The sequence below is a fragment of the Hemitrygon akajei genome, chromosome 12 (assembly GCF_048418815.1).
Source record: "Hemitrygon akajei chromosome 12, sHemAka1.3, whole genome shotgun sequence".
In the NCBI taxonomy this organism is placed as follows: domain Eukaryota; kingdom Metazoa; phylum Chordata; class Chondrichthyes; order Myliobatiformes; family Dasyatidae; genus Hemitrygon; species Hemitrygon akajei.
The window spans coordinates 38826810-38848907 of NC_133135.1; the positions used below are offsets into that span (position 1 = coordinate 38826810).

The 22098-nt window shown below is 41.1% G+C and overlaps 2 protein-coding genes across 17 annotated transcripts in view; one reads left to right on the top strand and one right to left on the bottom strand.

Moving 5' to 3' along the window:
- The window catches only part of dmap1 (DNA methyltransferase 1 associated protein 1), a 93108-nt gene extending 75640 nt beyond the window's left edge, over positions 1-17468 (bottom strand). For both annotated transcript variants that reach the window (XM_073062926.1, XM_073062925.1), the window contains exon 1: positions 17375-17468. The gene's annotated coding sequence lies outside the window, so the exon portion shown is untranslated. The remainder of the gene's footprint in view (positions 1-17374) is intronic.
- Positions 17469-18548: 1080 nt separating this feature from the next.
- The window catches only part of zte38 (zebrafish testis-expressed 38), a 68511-nt gene continuing 64961 nt past the window's right edge, over positions 18549-22098 (top strand). For 6 of the 15 annotated variants that reach the window (XR_012101025.1, XM_073062927.1, XM_073062931.1 and 3 more), the window contains exon 1: positions 19203-19558. The gene's annotated coding sequence lies outside the window, so the exon portion shown is untranslated. Of the gene's footprint in view, positions 18647-18674; positions 18756-19201; positions 19559-22098 lie in introns of those variants that run through there. The other 9 variants (XR_012101024.1, XM_073062934.1, XM_073062937.1 and 6 more) reach the window with 7 other exon arrangements.

Sequence of the window (22098 nt, forward strand, 5' to 3'; positions counted from 1 at the left end):
GTAATGAAGGCCAACATTCCGTTTGCCTTCTTAATAGCCTGTTGTACCTGCAAGCCAACTTTTTGCAATTCATGAACAAGCACTGCCAAGTCCCTCTGCACAACAGCATGCTGCAATCTTTCAACATTTAAATAATAATCTGCTCTTCTATTATTCCTTCCAAAGTGGATGATCTTGCATTTACCAACTTTGTATTCCATCTACCAGACCTTGGCCCACTCACTTAACCTATCTATATCCCTCTGAAGACTCTCCACCTCCTCTGTACAATTTGCTTTTCCACTCAGTTTAGTGTCATCAGCAAATTTTGCTATGCTACACTCAATCCCCTCTTCCAAATCATCAATGTAAATGGTGAACAGCTGCAGGCCCAGCACTGATCCTTGCGGTACCCCACTCACCACTGACTGCCAATGGGAGAAGTATCCATTTATACCAACTCTCTGCCTTCTATTGGTTAACCAATCCACTATCCATGCCAATATACTTCCTCCAACTCCATGCATCCGTATCTTATTTATAAGTCTCTTGTGCGGCACTTTATTGAACGCCTTCTGGAAATCCAAGTACACAACATCCACCTGTTCCCCTCTATCTACTGCACTCATTATGTCCTCAAAGAACTTCAATGAGTTTGTCAAACAGTACCTGCCCTTTCTGAATCCATGCTGCATCTGTCTAATGGAACCACTCCTTTATAAATGTTTCACTATTTCTTAATGACAGCTTCAAGCATTTTCCCAACTACAGATGTTTAGCTAACTGGCCTATAGTTGCCCGTCTTTAGCTTACATCCTTTTTTAAAAAGTGGTGTGACATTTGCTGTCTTCCAATCTGCCAGGACCTGCCCAGAGTCTAGAGAGTTTTGATAAATGATTACCAACGCGTCTACTATAACCTCCGCCAATGCATCCCATCAGGACCAGGGGATTTATCTACCTTCAGGCCCTCGAGTTTGCTCATCACTATCTCTTTAGTGACGGTGATTTTATCGAGGTCCTCACCTCCCATTTCATCCATAACATCCTTCTTTGGTATATTAGACACGTCCCCCACCATGAAGACCGACACAAAATAGTCGTTCAATGCCTCAGCCATTTCCTTATCACCCAATATCAATTTCCCCTTCTCGTCTTCCAAGGGACCTACATTGACTTTAGCCACCCTCTTCCGCTTTATATATTTATAAAAACTTTTGCTATCTGTTTTTATATTTTGAGCTAATTTACCTTCATACTCTATCTTCCCTTTCATTATTTCTTGTTTAGTTGTTCTCTGTTGCTTTTTAAAGTTTTCCCAATCTTCTGGTCTCCCACTACTCTTTGCAACTTTGTACATGAGTTTTTAATTTGATACTATCTTTTATTTCCCTAGTTATCCAAAGCTGGCTGCCCTTACTTTTGACTGGAATATACTTTTGTTGAGCACTGTGAAAAATCTCTTTGAAAGTATTCCACTGTTCCTCAACTGTCCTACCAAATAGCCTGTGCTCCCAATCCACATTAGCCAACTCCTCCCTCATCCCGTTATAGTCTCCCTTGTTCAAGCATAATACACTAGTTTTATATCTATTTCATCCTCTAACTGTATGCAAAATTCAATCACTCTTTCCAAGAGGATCCTTGACTACAAGATAGTTAATCTTACCTGTCTCATTGTACAGGACTAGATCTAAGATAGTATTTTCCCTTGTAGGTTCACTAACATGCTGCTCAAGAAAGCATCACGGATGCATTCTATGAAGTCCTCCTCAAGACTTCCTTGACCAACCTGATTTACCCAATCTATGTGCAAGTTAAAATCCCCCATGACAACTGTTGTTCCGTTCGTACAAACCTCAGTTATTTCTTGGTTAATGGCCTCTGCCACTGCAATAGTTTTATTAAGTGGCCTGTAGACAAGTCACCAGTGATTTTTATCCCTTTACTATTCTTAATCTCCACCCAGATGCACTCAACATTCTGCTCCACAGATCTTATACATCACTCACAATCGCCCTGATTTCATCCCTAATCAAAAGCGCCACCCCACCTCCTCTGCCTCCCTGCCTACCTTTCCGTATTACCTGATACCCTTGGATACTTAATTCCCAGTCATCTCCACCCTGCAACCAGGTTTCTGTAATGGCCACTAAATCATATGCCTTGGTACTGATCTGTGTCACAAGTTCACTAACCTTGTTTCTAATACTACGGGCATTTAGATAAAGTGCCCTTATACACATTGTCCTTTTAGAATCTAGATAGATAGATAGATAGATAGATACTTTATTCATCCCCATGGGGAAATTCAACTTTTTTTTCCAATGTCCCATACACTTGTTGTAGCAAAACTAATTACATACAATACTTAACTCAGTAAAAAATATGATATGCATCTAAATCACTATCTCAAAAAGCATTAATAATAGCTTTTAAAAAGTTCTTAAGTCCTGGCGGTTGAATTGTAAAGTCTAATGGCATTGGGGAGTATTGACCTCTTCATCCTATCTGAGGAGCATTGCATCGATAGTAACCTGTCGCTGAAACTGCTTCTCTGTCTCTGGATGGTGCTATGTAGAGGATGTTCAAGGTTTTCCATAATTGACCGTAGCCTACTCAGCGCCCTTCGCTCAGCTACCGATGTTAAACTCTCCAGTACTTTGCCCACGACAGAGCCCGCCTTCCTTACCAGCTTATTAAGACGTGAGGCGTCCCTCTTCTTAATGCTTCCTCCCCAACACGCCACCACAAAGAAGAGGGCGCTCTCCACAACTGACCTATAGAACATCTTCAGCATCTCACTACAGACATTGAATGACGCCAACCTTCTAAGGAAGTACAGTCGACTCTGTGCCTTCCTGCACAAGGCATCTGTGTTGGCAGTCTAGTGATCTACGCGATTTTTGCTTTTTATGAAACCTTAGGAAGGTACATAATTTTCCCATTTTAAAGTACCTCAATTTATAGTTTCAAGTTATACAATAAATCATTCATATATCCAAAAACAAGTACCCATTTTCCAAGTGGAACTAAATTTGATAAATATAGTAAATTGGACCTCAAATCACTAATACAGTCGGGCCTCCTTATCCACAGATTCCGCATGCGCGGATTCAACCAACCACGGATCAGGAAAACCTGGAAGTTCTCTCTCCAGCACTCGTTGTGTACAGACTTTTTTCTTTGTCATTATTCCCTAAACAATACAGTTTAACAACTATTTACATAGCATTTACATTGTATTAGGTATTATCAGTAATCTAGAGAGATTTAAAGTATACGGGAAGATGATGAAGGAAATGGCCAAGTCAAAGAGATGAGTGGAAGATATGGAGATAAGTTTTGATAATGACAGACTGTGAAAGGGTTGTGGAATACAAATCTAATGTCACAGCAGAAGATAAGGCTAAAGGATACAGAAAAAAAGAATAAGATTAAAAGCTCTGCACTGAATTGAATGGATATAGAATCTGAAATGAAGTGGATTAATTGTGAATAACTTTGTATGATTTAATAACTAATTATGACTTGAAATCATTATAAATATATGGCTGCAAAATGTCATAGAATGGAATCCAAATATTGAATGCTACTGAAAGCATCATAGTTAATGGTAACTAACATGGGATGCTCTAAGTTTGGAAATTAGGATGCAGAAGCAATTCAGATGGAGATAAGACAAAATAAAGGTAAGAAGTCACTTGTGGGAACAGCATACAGGCCTCTTACCTGTGACCATACATTTGAACAGAGTATAAAAGAGTAAACATTTGAAGCTTGTTAAAAGAGCACTGTGATTATCATGGACAATTTTAATCTATTTAGAGACTGGAAAAATCACATAGGCATAGACAGTGCTATAGAGAGTGGTAGAACAGGGATCTAGGGATACAAATCCATAATCCCATGAAAGTGGTGTAACAGAGAGGCAAGGTTATTAAAAACAGCTTCATAATTGAATACAAGACTTGGGATGTTATGTTGAAGTTTTATAAAGTAAAAGTAATGTCAAATTTGGAGTAATGTGTAAACTTTCCAAGATGGCGGCGCGACGCAGCTTGCAGCGGCCACTCCGGAGCTGATTATCTGTTACTTGTGAAGCGGGGTGCCGTGCGCAATCATAATCGGATGAAATACGGACGTGGGAGCATAGAGGAACATCTGGAAATCTCCAGGAAGACCTTCTTCGTTGCTGCTGCTGCTGTGAGGTCCGGGTCTCTGCTGGGAAGAACAGGTCCCCAGTCCTTGGGGTCGCGTTGCCGATGGCCGTTGGCGGGGGTGTCTTAATATGCTTGGCAGAGGATGGTGCTCGGAGAAGCTGTGCTGGGGCGGATGGTCAGAGGCTCGGAGGTTCAACAGACTCGGAGTCTGCTGCAATCAGGTCGCTTTCATTGTGTGCTGCGTCTGCGAGGCTGAGTTGGGCGGCGCCGTGGAAGTCCATAGCGGGGGTATTCCCTTCTGCCGCTGGCATGGGGTGACGAGTCAATTGAGACCCTGAGGACTTGTGGAAACTGTGTGGTGGTTTCTTTTGAACTTATGGTCTTTTAACATCTTTGGACTATTTTTACTGTGCCATGGTCTCTTTTTAATATCAATTATGCTATTGTCTGCACTGTTGTAACTATGTGGTTTTGTGCAGGTCTTGTAGCTTTAGTTTTTGGTCTTGTTTTGTCTGGTTGGATTGGAGCTCCTTTCCAGGGAACACGCTAAAATGGTAGCACAATATTAATACGCAGCATCATCTCCGGACCCTGGATTGGGGATTGCCAAATGTTATGTGGATTTTCTTGTGTAGTCTGTTTTGTCATGTGCTTTTGTGATATCATTCTGGAGGAATGTTGTCTCATTTTTTAACTACATTGCATTTGTGGTTTCTAAATGACAATAAACTGAATCTGAGTTCTGGTCACCTACCTGCAGGACAGACTTCAGTAAGATTGAAAGACTACAAGGAAAATTTACAGGGATGGTGCTGGGACTTGAGGACCTGAGTTACAGAGAAAGGTTGAATAGGTTGGAGCTTTATTCCCCGAAGTGTACAAATATAAGGGGAGTTTTGATAGAGGTATACACAATTATGAGGGGTATAGATAGCATAAATGCAAGCAGGCTTTTTTTCACAGAGGTTGGGTGAGATGAGAACTAGAAGTCATAGATTAAGGATGAAAGGTGAAACATTTAAGGAAAACTTGAAGTGGAACTTCTTCACAGAGGGTGGTTTAAGTATAGAATGAGCTGCCAGAGGAAGTAGTGGATGCGAGCTCGACTTCAACATTTAAGAGAAGTTTGGATAAGTACATAGATGGGAGAGGTACAGAGAGCTTTTGTCCAATTCCATATCTTTGGCACTAGGTAGAATAACAGTTTGGCACAAACTTGATGGACCAAAGGATTTGTTTCTGTGCTCTATGACTCTAAGTCTATACAAGGATTTCTAGCGTTTTCAGGATAGTTTCTTAGATTAACAAATTCTGGAGCCAGTCAGGCTGCAGGCCACACTACACCTGGTATTATATAATAAAGTTGGATTAACAAACCCCTAGACACCCTTAGGATGCATTAAGTTTGAGGGAGAGAAGAATGGGTTTAAAACTAGGTCTTTAAGTTTCAATCACAACAATTTTGAGGACTTGAAAGCAGAGTAAGCTGGCAAGTTAGGTTAAGGAACTGGCCAATTAAGATACATCGGCAAACATTTTAGAGCATAAGACATGGGAGCAGAATTAGGGGATTCAGCCCATCAAGTCTAATCCACCTGGCTGATTTGTAACCACCCTCAACCCCAGTCTTCTCCCCATAACTTTTGATACCCTTACTAATCAAGAACATAAACCGCTTCTGTAAATATACCCAATGATCTGGTGATTTTTGTTCACCATGTATTACCTCAATGCACTGTGTAATGAGTTGTTCTATTTGAATAGTATGCAAGACAAACTTTTCACTGTACCTCAGTAAATATGACAACAGTAAATCAACATTTATGTCAAAAAACACAAAATACCTACATTCCAACAAGAGTAAAAACTCCAAGTACAGAATCCACTAGTTGGATAAATAAAGTTATGAATAGCATCAGCCTTGAAGGAAAAATTAATTGCAAGCATGGGCCAGATCAGTTGATATTTGACAGATGAATCTGTGGCTGAAGAATTGGTGCAGAGGGCAGATTTCAGATTTCTGCATGATTGGGATCTCTTCTGGGGAAGGTATGCCCTGTACAAAAACAACAGATTACACCTGATCCCGAGAGGGTCCAAGATCCATGTGGGTAGGTTTGCTAGAGGTGTTAGGGAGGGTTAAAACTAATTTGTCAGGGGGATGGGAACAAGAGTGATACAGCTGAGGATGGGCCATTTGGTATAAAACTAGATGCTTTGTGTAGTAACATTATGAGGAAGGACAGGCAGGTGATAGGGCAAAATTGCTGTCAGTGGAAGGAGTTAAGCGTAACGGGGCCAAAATTGAAAAGGGTGTTGAATACAGGACTGAAGGTGTTATATTTGAATGCACACAGTATATGGAATAAAGTAAAATTATCTAATAGCATAGTTAAAGATTAGCAGGTATGATGTTGTGGGCATCGCTGAGTCATGGCTGAAAGAAGATCATAGCTGGGCGATTAATATTCAAGAATACACATTGTATTAAAAGGATAGACAGGTAGGCAGAGAGGATGGGATGGTTCTGTTGGTAAAAAAACAAATCCTTAGAAAGAGATGACATAGGATCATAAGAGGTAGAATCCCTGCAATAGAGTTAAGAAAATGCAAGTGTAAAAAGACCCTGAAGGGAGTTATATACAGGCCTCAGAACAGTAACCAGGTTGTGGGCTACAAATTATGATGGGAAATATAAAAGGCATGTCAAAAAGAGCAATGTTGCAATAATCATGGGGGATTTCAATATGTAGATGGATTGGGAAAATTAGGTTGGTGCTGGATCCCAAGAGAGAAAATTTGTAGAATGCACATGAGATGACTTTTTATAGCATGTAGATGAGAACCAGCAATTCATGTAAAGACCCAGAATTGATTAGAAAGCTTAATGTAAAGGTACCCTTAAGAGACAATGATCATAATATGATAAAATTCACCCTGCATTTTGAGAAGGAAAAGCTGAAATCAAATGTATCAGTATTACAGTGGAGTAAAAGGAATTACAGAGGTATGAAAGAGAAGCTGACCAAGATTCATTTGAACAGGAGAACAGCATTGAGCAGAGCAGCAATGGCTGGAGTTTCTGGGAGCAATTTAGTAGAAGCAGGAAAGATGCATCCCAAAGATGAAGTAGTATTCTAAAGGGAGGATGAAGCAACTGAGGCTGACAAGGGAAGTCAAAGGCAGCACTCAAGTAAAAAGGGAGAGCATATAATATAGCAAAAATTAGTGGGAATGTACTGTAGAGGATTGGGAAGCTTTTAAAAACCAACAGAAGGTAACTATAAAAGCCATAAAGAGAGAAAAGAAGAAACATGAAGGCAAGTTAACCAATAATATAAGAGGATATAATAAGTATTTTTATATAAAAAAAAATAAAAGAGAGATGAGTGAATATCAGACCACTGGAAAATGTCACTGGAGAAGTAGTAATGGGGGACAAAGAAATGGCAGAAGAACAGTTATACCAGTGCCCAAGATACTGCTACCAGTTCAGTTGCACTCACGTCTATGGTGATGAAGTGCTTTGAGACATTGGTTGTGACTAGAATTAACGCTCATCTCAGCAAGGACCTGGGCCCATGGTATTACAGGAAAGATACTAGCATGGGTAGAAAATTAATTAACTGGCAGGAAGCAAAGAATCGGAATGAAGGGAGCCTTTGTTGGTTGGATACTGGTGACTAGTGGTGTGCCAAAGGGGTCAGTGTTGGGACGGCTTCTTTTTATGTTATATGTCAATGATTTGGATAAAGGAATTTGTGACTTTGTAGCCAAGTTTACAGACAATACAAAGACAGGTGGAGGGGGAGGTAGAGTTGAGGAAGCAGGGATCTGCAGAAGGGTAGGTTGGGAGAATGAGTAAAGTGGCAGATGGAATATAGTTTAGGGAAGTGCGCATGGTCTTGTACTTCGGTAGGAAGAATAAAGGCATGAATTATTTTCTAAATAGGGAGAAAATTCAAAAATCTGAGGTGTGCAGGATATCCTAACAGTTAACTTTCAGGTTGAGTTGTGGTGAGAAAGGCAAATGCAATGTTAGCATTTATTTCAAGAGGACTATAAATATAAAACAAGGAAGTAATGCTGAGGCTTTACAAGACATTGGTCAGACCACACTTGGAATATTGTGAGCAGTATTGGGCCCCTTATCTAAAAGATGTACTAGCATTAGAGATGGTCCAGAGGAGGTTCTGAACAACTTTAAATTCCTCACTTTTATTATTTGGAAGACCTGTCCTGGGTCCAGCATGCAAATGCAATTATCAAGAAAGCATGGCAGTGTCTCTACTTCCTTAGGAGTTTGCAAAGATTTGGCAATGCATCTAAAACTTTGGCAAACTTCCATAGATGTGTAGTGGACAATAAATTGACTGACTGTATCACTGCCTGGTACGGAAACAACAATGCCCTTGAATGGAAAATCCTACAAAAAGTAGTGGATATGACCTGGTCCATCATGGGTAAAGCCCTCCCCACCATAAGCACATCTACACAAAGCCCTGTCACAGGAAAGCAGCATCCATCACCAGCGACCCCCACCATCCAGTTCATGCTCTCTTCTCGCTGCTGCCATCAGGAAGGTGGTATAGGAGCCTCTGAACTCACAAGAACAGTTATTACCCCTCAACCATTACTCTCTTGAACCATTGCTATATTGAGAATCACCTAATGAGAGTATTACAATCACATAATAAGAGTCCCGCTGCTCCCGCGACACCGGGGCTTAATGCCCAGTCCTGGCACATACAAGTCATATCAGCAGCACACCTACAAAATGCTGGAAGAACTCAGGAAGTGTCTGCTGAAGCACCTTGGCCTGAAATGTCAACTGTACTCTTTTCCATAGCTGCTACTTGGCCTGCTGATTCCTCTAGCATTTTGTGTGCATTGATGGGCTTTCAAGCATCTACAGATTTTATCTCTTTTGTGATTAGAATATCAGTAAAATACAATGACACACAATATGCATGTATATAATTCAGACTTCCCAGCCCACCAACATCATCTGTTGACTGGCCCCAACGCTCGCTAGGTGACACCACGGCTTTGAGGCCCAGTTCTTGGCCTGGCACCTGACTCCTGCTAGGTGTCATGGTTTTGAGACCTAAACCTCACTGCACCTCCTTGAAGATCGTGTTAGGGATCTGGAACAGCAGCTGGATGACCTTCAGCTTATACAGGAGAGTGAAGAGATAATCAATCAGTTACAGGGAAGTAGTCACCATGAAGCTGGAAGAGACGAACAGGTAGGTGACTGTCAGGAGAAATGAAAATGTGAACAGGCAGTTAGCACAGAGCACCCCCTCGGTCATTCCCCTTAAAAATAAGTATACCACTTTGGATACTGTTGTGGAGGATAACCTTCGATGGGAACTCCACGGAGACTGGATTACTGGCACTGAGCATAGGTCTGTGGTGCAGAAGGGAAAGAGGGAGAAGGGAGCTGTAGTTTTAAAGGACTCAAATAGTCAGGAGAACAGACAGGAGATTCTGTGGATGTGAATGGGACACCCAGATGGTATGTTACCTCCCAGGTGCCAGGGTCAGGGATGCCTCAGATCACATCTACAATACAACAATTTGGAGAGGGAAGGAGAGCAGCCATGGTACACATTAGTACGAATGACAGAGGAAAGAAAAGCAAAGAGGTCCTGAAAAGAGAATTTAGAGAGCTAGATATAAAGCTGAGAAGCAGGACCTCCCAGGTAGTAATTTCTGTATTGCTGCCTGTGGCATGCGCCGGTGAAGTTAGCAACAGGTTGATTTGGCAAACTAATGCGTGGCCGAGAAGCTGCTGTAGGGGGCAGGTCTTCAGGCTCTTAGATCACCAGGATCTCTTCAGGGGGAAGGTATGACCTGTTCAAAAGTGACGGGTTGCACCTGAACCTGAGAGGAACCAATATTCTCACAGGCAGGTTTGTTAGAGCTGTTGGGGAGGGTTTAAATTAATTTGGCAGGGGTGTGAGAAACAGAGTGAAAGGACACAGATATAGGATACATGGTAAAAAAGCAAAGATAGCATGCAGTCAGACTGTCAGATGATAGGACATATTTGCAGCCAGCAGGGTGAGTATCAGTGCATTAGGGATGCAGAATCAAAACAAGGTAGCAAATGCAGCAGTGTTATATCTCAATGCATGATGTACAAGAAATAAGGTGGATGATCTTGTTGCACTTTTACAGATTATCAGGTATGATGTAGTGGCCATCACTGAATCATGGCTGAAGAATGGTTGTAGTTGGGAGGTGAATGTCCAAGGTTACATGTTGTGCCAAAGGATAAGAAGGTCAGTAGAGGGAGTAGCATGCTTCTGCTGGTAAAGAATGGCATCAAATCAGTAGAAAGAAGTGACACAGGATTGGAAGACGTTGAATTCTTGTGGGTTGAGTTAAGAAACTGCAAGGGTAAAAAGATCCAGATGACAGTTATATACAGTCCTCCAAACAGTAGCTGGAATGTGGACCACAGACTGCAACAGGAAATTGAAAAGACATGTTAAAAGGACGATGTTATGATAGTCATGGGAGACTTCAAATGCAGGTCAATTGGCAAAATCAGGTTGGAAATGGATCCCAAGCAAGTGAGTTTGCTGAATGCCTATGAAATGGTTTTTTAGAGCAGTTTGTCATTGAGCCTACTAGGGGATCAGCTATACTGGATTGGGTATTATGTAATGAACCAGAGGTGATTAGGGAGCTGAAAGCAAAAGAACCCTTAGGAGGCAGTGATCACAATATGATTCAGTTCAACTTGAAATCTGATAGGGCGAAAGTGAAGTCTGATGTAGCAGTATTTCAGTGGTGTAAAAGAAATTACAGTGGTATGAGACAGGAGTTGGCCAAAGCACATTGGAAGGAGATGCTGGTAGGGATGACAGCAGAGCAGCAAAGGCATGAGATTCTGGGAAAAATGCAAAACGTACAGGAGAGATGTATTTCAAAAACAAAGAAATACCCAAAATGGCAAAATAGTTCAACCATGACTGACAAGGGATGTCAAAGCTAATGTAAAAGCAAAAGGGAGGGCATACAACAAAGCAAAAATGAGTGGGAAGGCAGAGGACTGGGAAGCTTTTAAAACCCAATAGAGAGCAACTAGAAAAATCATTGGAGGGAAAAGATGAAATATGAAAGCAAGCTAGCAAACAATATCAAAGTGGATGGTAAAAGCTTTTTCAAGTATGTAAAAAATAAAAGAGAGATTATAGTGGATATAGGACCACTAGAAAATGAGGCCGGAGAAATAATAACAGGGGACAAGAAGATGCAAATGAACCAAATGCATCAGTCTGCACTGTGGAAGACACTAGCAGTGTGCCAGATATTGAAGGGTGTGAGGGAAGAGAAGTGAGTGCAGTTACTATTACAAGGGAGAAGATGCTCAAAAAGCTGAAAGACCTAAGGGTACACAAGTCACCCGGACCAGATAAACTTCACCCTAGGATTCTGAAAAACGTAGCAGTAGAGATTGTGGTGCCATTAGAAATTATCTTTCAAAAATCATTAGATGCCAGAGGACTGGAAAATTGCAAATGTCACTCCACTCTTTAAGGAAGGAGGATGGCAGCAGGAAATTATAGACCAATTAGCCTGATCTCAGTGGTTAGGAAGACATTGGAGTCGATTGTTAAGGATGAGGTTATGGAGTACTTAGTGACACAGGACAAGATAGGAAAAGTCAGCATGGTTTCCTTAAGGGAAAATCTTGCCGGACAAACCTGTTGGAATTCTTTGAGGAGATTACATGTAGGATAGATAAAGGGGATGAGTGGATGTTGTATATTTGGACTTTCATAAGGCCTTTGACAAGGTGCCACATGAGGCTGCTAACTAAGTTAAGAGCCCATGGTATTACAGGAAAGTTACTAACATGGTTAGAGCATTGGCTGATTGGCAGGAGATAGTGAGTGGGAATAAAAGGATCCTTTTCTGTTTGGCTGCCAGTGACTAGTGGTGTTCTGCAGGGGTCAGTGTTAGGACCACTTCTTTTTATGTTGTAAAAACGATTTAGCTGATGGAATAGATGGCTTTGTTGCCAAGTTTGCAGATGGTATGAAGATTGGTGGAGGGGCAGGTACTGTTGAGGAAACAGGTAGGATGCAGAAGGACTCAGATTAGGAGAATGGGCAAGAAAGAGGAAAACGAAATATAAAGTTGAAAAATACATGGTCATGCATATAGGTAGTAGAAATAAATGTGTGTATTATTTTCTAAACGGGGAGAAAATCCAGGAATCTGAGATGCAGAGGGATTTGGGAGTCCTTGTGCAGAAAACCCTGAAGGTTAACTTGCAGGTTGAGTTGATGGTGAGGAAGGCAAATGCCATGTTAGCATTCATTTCAAGAGGTCTAGAATACCAGCAAGGAGGTGATGCTGAGGCTTTATAAGGTACTAAGGAGGCTTCACCTTTAGTATTGTGAACAGTTTTGGGCCCCTCATCTTAGAAAAGATGTGCTAGCATTGGAGAGGGTCAAGAGGATGTTCACAAGGATGATTCCAAGAATGAAAGGGCTATCATACGGGGAGCGTTTGATAGCTCTGGATCTGTACTTGCTGGAATTTAGAAGAATGAGGAGGCATCTCACAGAAACTTTTCAAGTGTTGAAAGGCCTAGGCAGAGTAGATATGGAAGGAATGTTTCCTATGGTGGGGGAGTCAAGGACATGAGGGTACAGTTTCAGGATAGAGGGGCGACATTTAAAGCAGAGATGTGGAGAAATTTCTTTAGCCAGAGAGTGGTGAATTTGTGGAATTCATTACCACAGGCAGCTGTGGAGACCAGCTCATCAAGGGTATTTAAGGCAGAGCCTGACAGGTTCTTGACTGGACACGGCATCAAAGGTTACAGCAAGAAGGCTAGGGAGTGGGTCTGAGGAGGGCCAGAAAAGGATGATTAAATCAGCAATGATTAAATGGCAGAGCAGACTCGATGGGCCAAATGGCCTAATTCTGCTCTTATGCCTTATGGTCTTATAATAGAATATTAGCAAAAAGAGAAACCACACAAACATATATGTATATAGTACAGACTCCTTAGTCCATTTGAAATCTTCAGTTGCCACAACTGCGCTATGCCGCCCTCCGCAGCTTGAGGTCCCAAGTTCATTGAATGCATCCAAATAAACAAAATCTGCAGTTGGCCACAACGGAACTTGTCTTCTGCCCAGCAAAATCTTGGAAGGGCAGCGATGCCACACAACACCGTCCCCAGTGAAGCGCCAAGGGTTTTGTCCCCTCACTCCAGGCTGCTGCAAACAGCTGGCTCCGAGCCTTCAGGCCTAGTCCTTGCTATGACTGAGGAGCTCCCCCTCCATTCGCTCCTACTCTCATCCAATAAATAAGCAAATCGAACTTACAGCACACCAGATTAACAATGTCCAAAGAGGTCTTGCAATTGCAAGAAAAACAATTATGATGGCCACTTGCTATTTGACCGTAAGCTTCCATCCACTCAAGCAGCAACACATTGTGCAGCTCCTTCATTATCTCAGCCAGCTAGCAACCTTTAAGTTCTTAATGTATAGCAGGATCTTGAGAAGATAGAACAGTAGCACCTTTTGTTGACCCCATAAAAGCCGCCATCTTGCCAAAAGTGCTGCCGGAAATGGAATATGAGGTATCGCTCCTCCAACCTGAGAGTGGCTTTAACATTTCAGTAGTTGCCAAGCTGCATCTCCATCTGGTTAGGGAGCAGCCAAGCATCAGACCGGAAGTCCCTACAAAGGACTATGAGACCGGCCAAGAAGATCATAGGGGTCTCTCTCCCATCTTTCAGCGAAATTTATCACAGGGCCCTTAGTATCATCAAAGATGCCACCCATCCATCCAGCATCTTCTTTGACTTTCTACCAACAGACAAGAGATTCCAATGCATAAAAACACAAATGGTCAGGATGGGAAACAGTTTCTTCCCTCAGGCTATTAGACTTCTGAACTTACTGCTGGATTCCATTCAAAGATTGCATTGCAATCTCTTCTGTACCTTACAATATTTAACTTGTGCACTTTCTTTATGCCTAGATTTTATACTTACTTTCCTAAGTTATTGTGTGTTATAAGTGTTTTGTGTACTACTGGGTGTTACATCCTGATCCAAAGGAACATATCGTTTGATGGTATACATGTTTTTAGTTAAACGACAATGAACTTGACTTGAATTGAGAGGTGGCAATGGACTGTCATGTCAGAATGTGAAGAAAAATTAAAAAGGTAAGTCACTGGACAAGTCTTTTTGTGGAAGTTGGAGCAAAGGGGTTCAATGAAGCAGTCCCTGAATCAATATCAGGTCTCAAAGATGGAGGCCACACTGGGAGCACTGGATACAGCAGACGATCCTCACAGACTCGTAGGTGAAGTGTTGCTTCAGCTGGAAGGACTGCTTGGAGCCCTGAATGGTGGTGAGGGAGGAGTAGAGGCACATATAGCAGTTGTCCTATTTGCAAGGGATAAATGCCAGGAGGGTAATAAATGGTGGGGGATAAGTGGACAAGGGAGTTGTATTGAGCATGATCTCTGCAGAGACCAGAGTGGGAGAAGGAAGGACAGATACATTTAGTGGTAAGATCCCATTGAAGATAGTGGAAGTCACAGAGAGTGTTATGCCAGATATGAAGCGACGTGGGATGGCAGGCAAGGACAAGGGGAATTCTAATCCTGTTATGGCAGCAGGGTGATGGGATGAAGAAAGATATCCAGGAAATGGAAGTGACGCAAGTGAAGGCAGCATGGATGGCAGAGAAAGGAAAACCCCATTCTTGGAAGGAGGACATCTCAGATATTCTGGAATGGAAAGCCTCATCCTTAGAAAAGTTGTGGACAGATTCAGATTACTGAACACCCTGTCACCACCCAGTATGAAGCATCAGTAACATTATACCAATCATGTTTTAATTTATATCATATATGCACCTCATTATGTTTTAATTTATTTGTGGTAATATTACTTTCTGTTATGTGTGGGAGTTGTATGTACTGTGTTGTGCACCTTGGTCTGGTGGAACGTAGTCACATTTGGCTATATACATACAATGATCTTGAACTTGAAATGGAGGAACCAAAAGAAGCAAATAATATTTTTTACAAGTGACAGGGTGGGAAGAGGTAGAGTCAGGAGAGCTGTGAAAAGTCAGTAGGCTTATAAAAGCCATCAGCAGACAGTCTGTCTCCAGAGATGGAGACAGAGAGATAGAGAGATCCAACAAACAAAAATGGATACTAATAATAACGTTATTTATAGAGCACTTTTTATTCAAGTGATATAGTTCAAAGTGCTTTATAATGGGATAAAGTACAAATATAAAAAATAGAAGACAAGATTATATTAGCAAGGTTAAATAAATAGGTTTTGAGGAGGCAGTTAAAACTGTCAACTAACTCTGCATCGCTTATAGTTTTAGGTACTGAGTTCCACAGTTTAGGAGCACATTTCCAAAAAGTTGAACTGCCAATTTTCTATTGAGGGAGATAACTGAAATTTAAGCAGAAGAAAACCTGAGAGCTCGAGCAGGATTGTAAAACAAAAGTGATTCTGTGATGTAGTCTGGTTCTAGACCATTGAGAGCTTTAAGCATTGAGAGCACCTTGGTTTTAGTTAAAAGCTTAAAGTGGCAATCTGACTGAGTTGAAATTTGTGAATAGATTACTTAGGAAGGACAGTAGAGAGCACGTTGCAATAATCTAGTCTATCTGACTTCAAGGCATGAATTAGTTTTTCAGCATCATCACGTGACAGTAATGGAGGATACACTTTCACAATATTTCTTAAAAGCAGAAATGCTTCCCTGGTTACCTTCCTTATGTGGTATTTAAAACTCATTTCTGAATCAAGGATAACATCCAGGCTTGTTATTTCTGGTTTTACAAGGGATGCCGTTTCCAAGTTTATCAAATAGCTTATCTTTTTTTTCCTCTTTGGGACCAACTAAAAGCATTTCAGTTTCATCTTAATTTAGTTTGAGGAAATTATTGCTCACCTATTTGTTTCTTACAGCTCTATCAGAAGTCAGAGTAAATAGGGTGTTATCATCATCAGGCTCAGCTGAGATATTCAATTGTGTGCTCTCTACATATCTGTGGATATCAAGTTTATGCTCCTTAATGATGTCTCCAAATGAAGAGTAGGGAATCAAGGCAGCTTCCCTGAATAACACCAAAAGTAACATTATATCTCTCTTAGAAAAATGGTCTCCAAAACAGACAAAAATTATCTCTGAGGTATGAGTGAAACCAACTATGGTAACCACAGAAAAGCCAATCCAGTTCTCAAGGCAATCAAAGAGAATGTTCTAGTCAGTTGTAGTCAATTGTGTCAAAGGCAGCACTTAGATCTAGGAAAATTAGAACTGAGACCCTGTTGGCATCAGTGCTAAGCCTAAAATCACTGATAATTTTGGTAAGGACCATCTCCATGCCAAAGTTTGCTCTAAAACCTGACAGAAACTTGTCTAGAATTTTGTTTTCATTCAGAAAGTTGAGTTGGTTGAAAATGACTTTCTCAAGAATCTTGCCCAAGAAGGCTGCCATTAGCTAGTACTTCACTATCAAGTTTTGGCTTTTTAAAATAGGGGTTTGGCACAAAACAGTTACAAGACATGCTTTAAAAAGTTAACGGAGTGTTAGTGCTATACAAATTGAGTTAGAGTATTCAGTATTGGAAATCTAGAAATAAAATTTGAATTAAACAGATATTTACAACCATCTTTCCACAGGGGATAAAGAACATCTATTGTTTATTCTATTAAGTACGACATACAGTATTAAATGGTGAAGAAAGATGTGAGGAACGTAGTAGCCCATTTCCAACTCACACGTTCTAATTATTCGGCTGTAATAGGGGAAAGTTTCAAAAAACGATAGTCAAAACAGCAACCACTTGCAACTATAATTTATCAATTACACGTGTTTCCAAATGTCATGCACTTCAGCCTATACATTTTCACTGATTACGTTGGCAGTTTTTCTTACTACGCACACATAAAATTATTACAACGAAAAAAGATAAATTTCTCAACATAAGTCAATAGTTTGGAATTGAAATCTAGTTCCACCTGCTGGACATATCAATACCAGAGGCAGGGCAGCTAGCGCGAATCTGTCACTACACAAGGCTTCACTCCTAGGCCCAATCACTTCATTCTAACATCTGCAATGGTAATAAACATGATCGATGCATAATTACAAAGACGATGCTCTCCAATTATAAGCACAAAAACACCCGATTCTACTACTCACCCCCAAAACCAGCTCAGTTTTTCTCTTTTAATCTTCCGTCAGCGCTTTCCGCATTAACACTGGAATCGGCCAAACTGCATTGTGGGAGATCCAGTTCGTCGTTCTGCGCATGTACTAATTGCACGGCCCTACGGGACTTGTAGTTTGATAGCGTGAATTACTTTTTCTAGGAAACTAACAGGTCAGGCCCTGTCAGTGGAAACAGAAAAGAATTAATATTTTAAGCTTAAGACCATTCATCACATGAATGATCCTAAAACCTTTCACTCTGTTTCTTTTACACTAGATGCCGCCTGTTCATTTGAGTGTTTACAGCGTTTTGGTTTTATTTCAAGTTTCCAGTATCTGCAATATTTTTAAGATTAATTTTCAGCTTTAAGGCAGGAAGGTGCTAATAGAGTGATTATTTGTCATTGAATGCTGAAAATGCCGCATGGTGTCTGTGTAAACTGCCTTTGAAAGCAGCAACCAAACTTACACCGAGACATTTCTATGTACAGCATCACACCAAACACTGGAGGAACTCAGCGGGTCAGGCAACATCTATGGAGGGAAACGGACAGTCGACGTTTTGGTTCGAGACCCTCCATCTGGTCGAATTTGGTGAGGCCGAATTTGGAGTATTATGTGCAGTTTTGGTCACCGAATTACAGGAAGGATATTAATAAGGTTGAAAGAGTGCAGAGAAGCTTTACAAGGATGTTGATGGGACTTGAGAAACTGAGTTACAGAGAAAGGTTGAACAGGTTAGGACTTTGTTCCCTGGAGCGTAGTAGAATGTGGGGAGATTTGATAGAGGTATATAAAATCATGATGGGTATAGATAGAGTGAATGCAAGCAGACTTTTTCTACTGTGGCGAGGGGAGAGATAAAAACCAGAGGACATGGGTGAAGGGGGGAAAGTTTAAAGGGAACATGAGGGTTGGCTTCTTCAGAGAGAGTGGTGGGAGCTTGGAATTAGCTGCCAGATGAAGTGGTAAATGCAGGCTCACTTTTAACATTTAAGAAAAACTTGGACAGGTACATGGATGAGAGATGTATGGAGGGATACGGGCCGGGTGCAGGTCAGTGGGACTAGGCAGAAAGATGGTTGGGCACAGCCAAGAAGGGCCCAAAGGCCTGTTTCTGTGCTGCAATGCCCTATGGTCCAGATTCCAGCACCTGCGGTGTCTCGCGTCTGCCGGCTTTCTGTGAGAAGACGTGAAGGAGCGCGAGCCTCGGCAAACGAAGGTGCGCGAGAGGGATGGTCCGTTTAAAGGGCGCGCGGGCAGGTGAGGGCGGGAGCTCGCGACGGAGCGCGGGAAAGTGAGGGCGTGAGGTAAAGACCGGTAATCGAGAGGGAAAGTCTGTAACGTGGAGTGATTGAATAATAGGGCCCAGGTAATAGAGGACTTGTAATGGGGAAAAGAACGAACCGTGTGAGAGGGAGTCTCTCCTGTGGAATTACTATGGAAGAGAACGCGGAGTGGGCGATAAAGGCAATCATGCGAGAGAGCCCTGAGCAAATTATACAGGACAATTTTTTTTAAGAAAGCGTTGTTTCCTCAGATTTTTTTTGTTTGTTTATAACAGACCGCTTGAAGCTGAACACATAATTTCAGGCTACTTGTATCACGTAAGAATTTGGAGAAACAAGAAGTTAACTTTTTATTGAAGTTAATGCGTTTAATTGCATAATAGTGCTGACACTTTGTAATAGTTTAACTAAACTGAAATTGTTTCGTTAATGATTTTCATTTGTACTCCTTATATGAGGCTTCTCGCTTCAGCGTCCAACAATAATCAACCAGCATTAATGGATTCTAGTTGTCCTGATACCGTTTCTCCATGACTGCAATGACCTGGTGAAACATTTCACTATGCTTGTCACTAACAGCACCAAGATTTGCAGGAAATAAATCTAACTGGGAAAGCAGAAAATAAATCTCCAATCACTTAATGATTTTGTATGCTTGAAGCATGTTGTCAACCAGCTTCACATAGTTTGGTGCTCTGTAGTTGCCAAGAAAATTTTCAACAACATCCTTGAACGCTTTCTATCGGATTTTTTCCAGTTCCACTAGAAGTTCTTCGAATTGCCTGTCATTGATGACCTGTTTAATTTCTGGACTAACAAAAATGTCTTCCTTAATCTTCACATCAGTTTTTCTGACTTGAATTTTGAATTGAAACAACAAATACAGGTAATTTTTTTTAAAATGGTGTGTAATAGGGAAATTTTATGGTGATTTTCATCAGCAGCAGCCCAAAATCCATAAGATGCACCCAGAAGTATTCAGGAAGCAAAATCTTTGTTGTCTAGTGAAATGAGTGAATAGGTGCTAATGCACAAGGAGTGAGCAGTTTTACAAGCAAAGGACAGACTAGAATAGAGGTAACGGACTGAACCGACTATACTGGGTGCCCTAGTTAGACTGAAGGGAGCTGGTGATGTAAGAAATGGCAATGGACTGTAGGTGAACAGATCGGTGTGAAGGAAATAATAGTATTGGGGAATGGGTTGCAATGTGGAAAAAGGTAACTGGGTCCATGAGAGGGGTTGGAATGAGGTTAGATGACCAGGTTCCCAAGACAGGTGATTTAAAACAAAGTAATAAACATAAAATAAGGCAGCTAATCATTCAGAGAAAAAGCAGTGCTGTGAGAATTCTGTATATGTGATAGGTAATCCAACATTTTAAAGCAGAAATTTTACAGCTATAGCGAACCTGCCACCGCGATCAAGGACTTCAGCATCAGGTTTATTATCACTGTTCTATATGAAATTTGTTTTGTGGCAGCTGTACAGTGCAAAGACATAAAATTACTATAAGTTACAATAGAAATAAGTTGTGCAAAAAGGAAATAACAAGGTAATATTCATGTATCATTCAGAAATCTGATGGTGGAAGAGAAGAAGCAGTTTCTGAATCATTTAGTGTGGATCTTCAGGCTCCTATATCACCGCCTTCAGGGAATGTCCCAGATGTAAAGGACTTTAATAATGGATGCTGCCTTCTTGAGGCACTGCCTTTGGAAAATGTCCTCGATGGTAGGGAGGATTGTGCTTGTGAGGAGCTGCCTGAGTCTACAGACTTTTGGGCTGACAGGATTGCAGCCTCTTGCAATCCTGGATATTGGAGACTCCATACCAGGCTGTGATGCAACCAGTCGGAATGCTCACCACGGTATATCTTAATAACTGCGTAAGTTCTAACAATGTGCTGGCATCCCTTCAAGTTTGCATCCATGTCTCAGGCTTAGGATATATCCTTGGAGATGTTGGCATCTCGGAACCACTGACCCCTCAATGAGGACTGCTGCATGTTCTCCTGACCACCCATTTCTGAAGTCCACAATCAAATCTTTGGTCTTGCTGATGTTGAGTCGAGGTTGTTGGAGCGATACCACTCAAGCACTCAGTCAACCTCACCCCCCCCACTTCCCCGTATGCCTCCTCATCACCATCTGTTTGAAGCTGTCAGAAGTTTCACCTGAGTTCATTCTCATCACTAAAACGGTCTTTTTTCCATTTATGTTATATTGTTTGTCTCTAGCCCCTTCTAAATTTGTCTATTGCTGAAATTGTCACCTACTATTTATCTCCAAGACTTCAATTTCGTAATGCGTTCCTGGGCTAGTATAAAGTTTGCATTTGCAAATTTTTACTTACATTTTTGTTAAATCATTACAAGTCTAATTGTTCATCTTGTTAATCTATACACAATTCTTCTGTAAAATTATTACAGATTTTGTAGGATACATTCTTAACATGCAATGAAGTCCATTTGCTTATTCTGCAGACAAACCTAAGAGAAACATACAGAGCTCAAATTAATCCTATATTCAGGTAGTCTTACTGATTTCCTCTTTGGAACCTTATTGCAATCCAAACAGAAGTTGGCCACATGCCAAAATTCCAAAGGAAACCTTTTGAGTGCAAATGGTGGATGAGGTGCTAATCAAGAGGGTTGCTTTGTCCTAGATGATGTGAATCTTATTGTAGTTGCACTCATCTGTGCAAGCATTGTGTTCCTCTACACCAGTCTCTGATAATAAGGCCCTGCAAGATTCCAGAAAACGTGAACTACTTGAGGGCCATCTTTTAGCAAAAGTAAACATCAATATTGAAAACTGTCAGTGATTTGAGATTCCCTGAGTTGGCCTCCCAGTAGAAAATAAAAATTCAAGATGGTTTTAAGGACCTCAAATTCATGCACCAAATACATATTGAAATCCTGTATTAATCCTTCAGAAGGAGTACACCTTCACAAATTACCGAAGCACCTCATATCACATCAGTGGAAGGGGTCCTATTTTGGTCCTCTTGGACACTGTAGAACCAACAAAATGAGTGTTGAAGTAAGTTATCTTCACATGTCATCTGTGTTTCTGCTCTCATTGAAACATGCAGGATCCTAATGTGGCTTGACAGGATAGTTGCAAAGTTATTGTATATCCTAGCTGGGGTATCTGGAACTAGTAATTATAGTCTCTAAACAAGGAAAAGGATGTTCAGGACAGATGAGAATTTTTTTTTACTCAAAGGTTTGTCTGTCTTTGGAATTCTCTGCCCAAGGTGGCTGTGATGCCAGGTAGAGATTAATAGATTAGTGTTGATCATATTGAGTGGAGGAGGCATGAGGGGCTCTTTACTCCAGTTTACTCCTGTTTCTATTTCTTATATTCTTGTAAAGGGAATCTCAGGAAGTCACAGAAGAATAATCCACTCTGCACTTCTGGC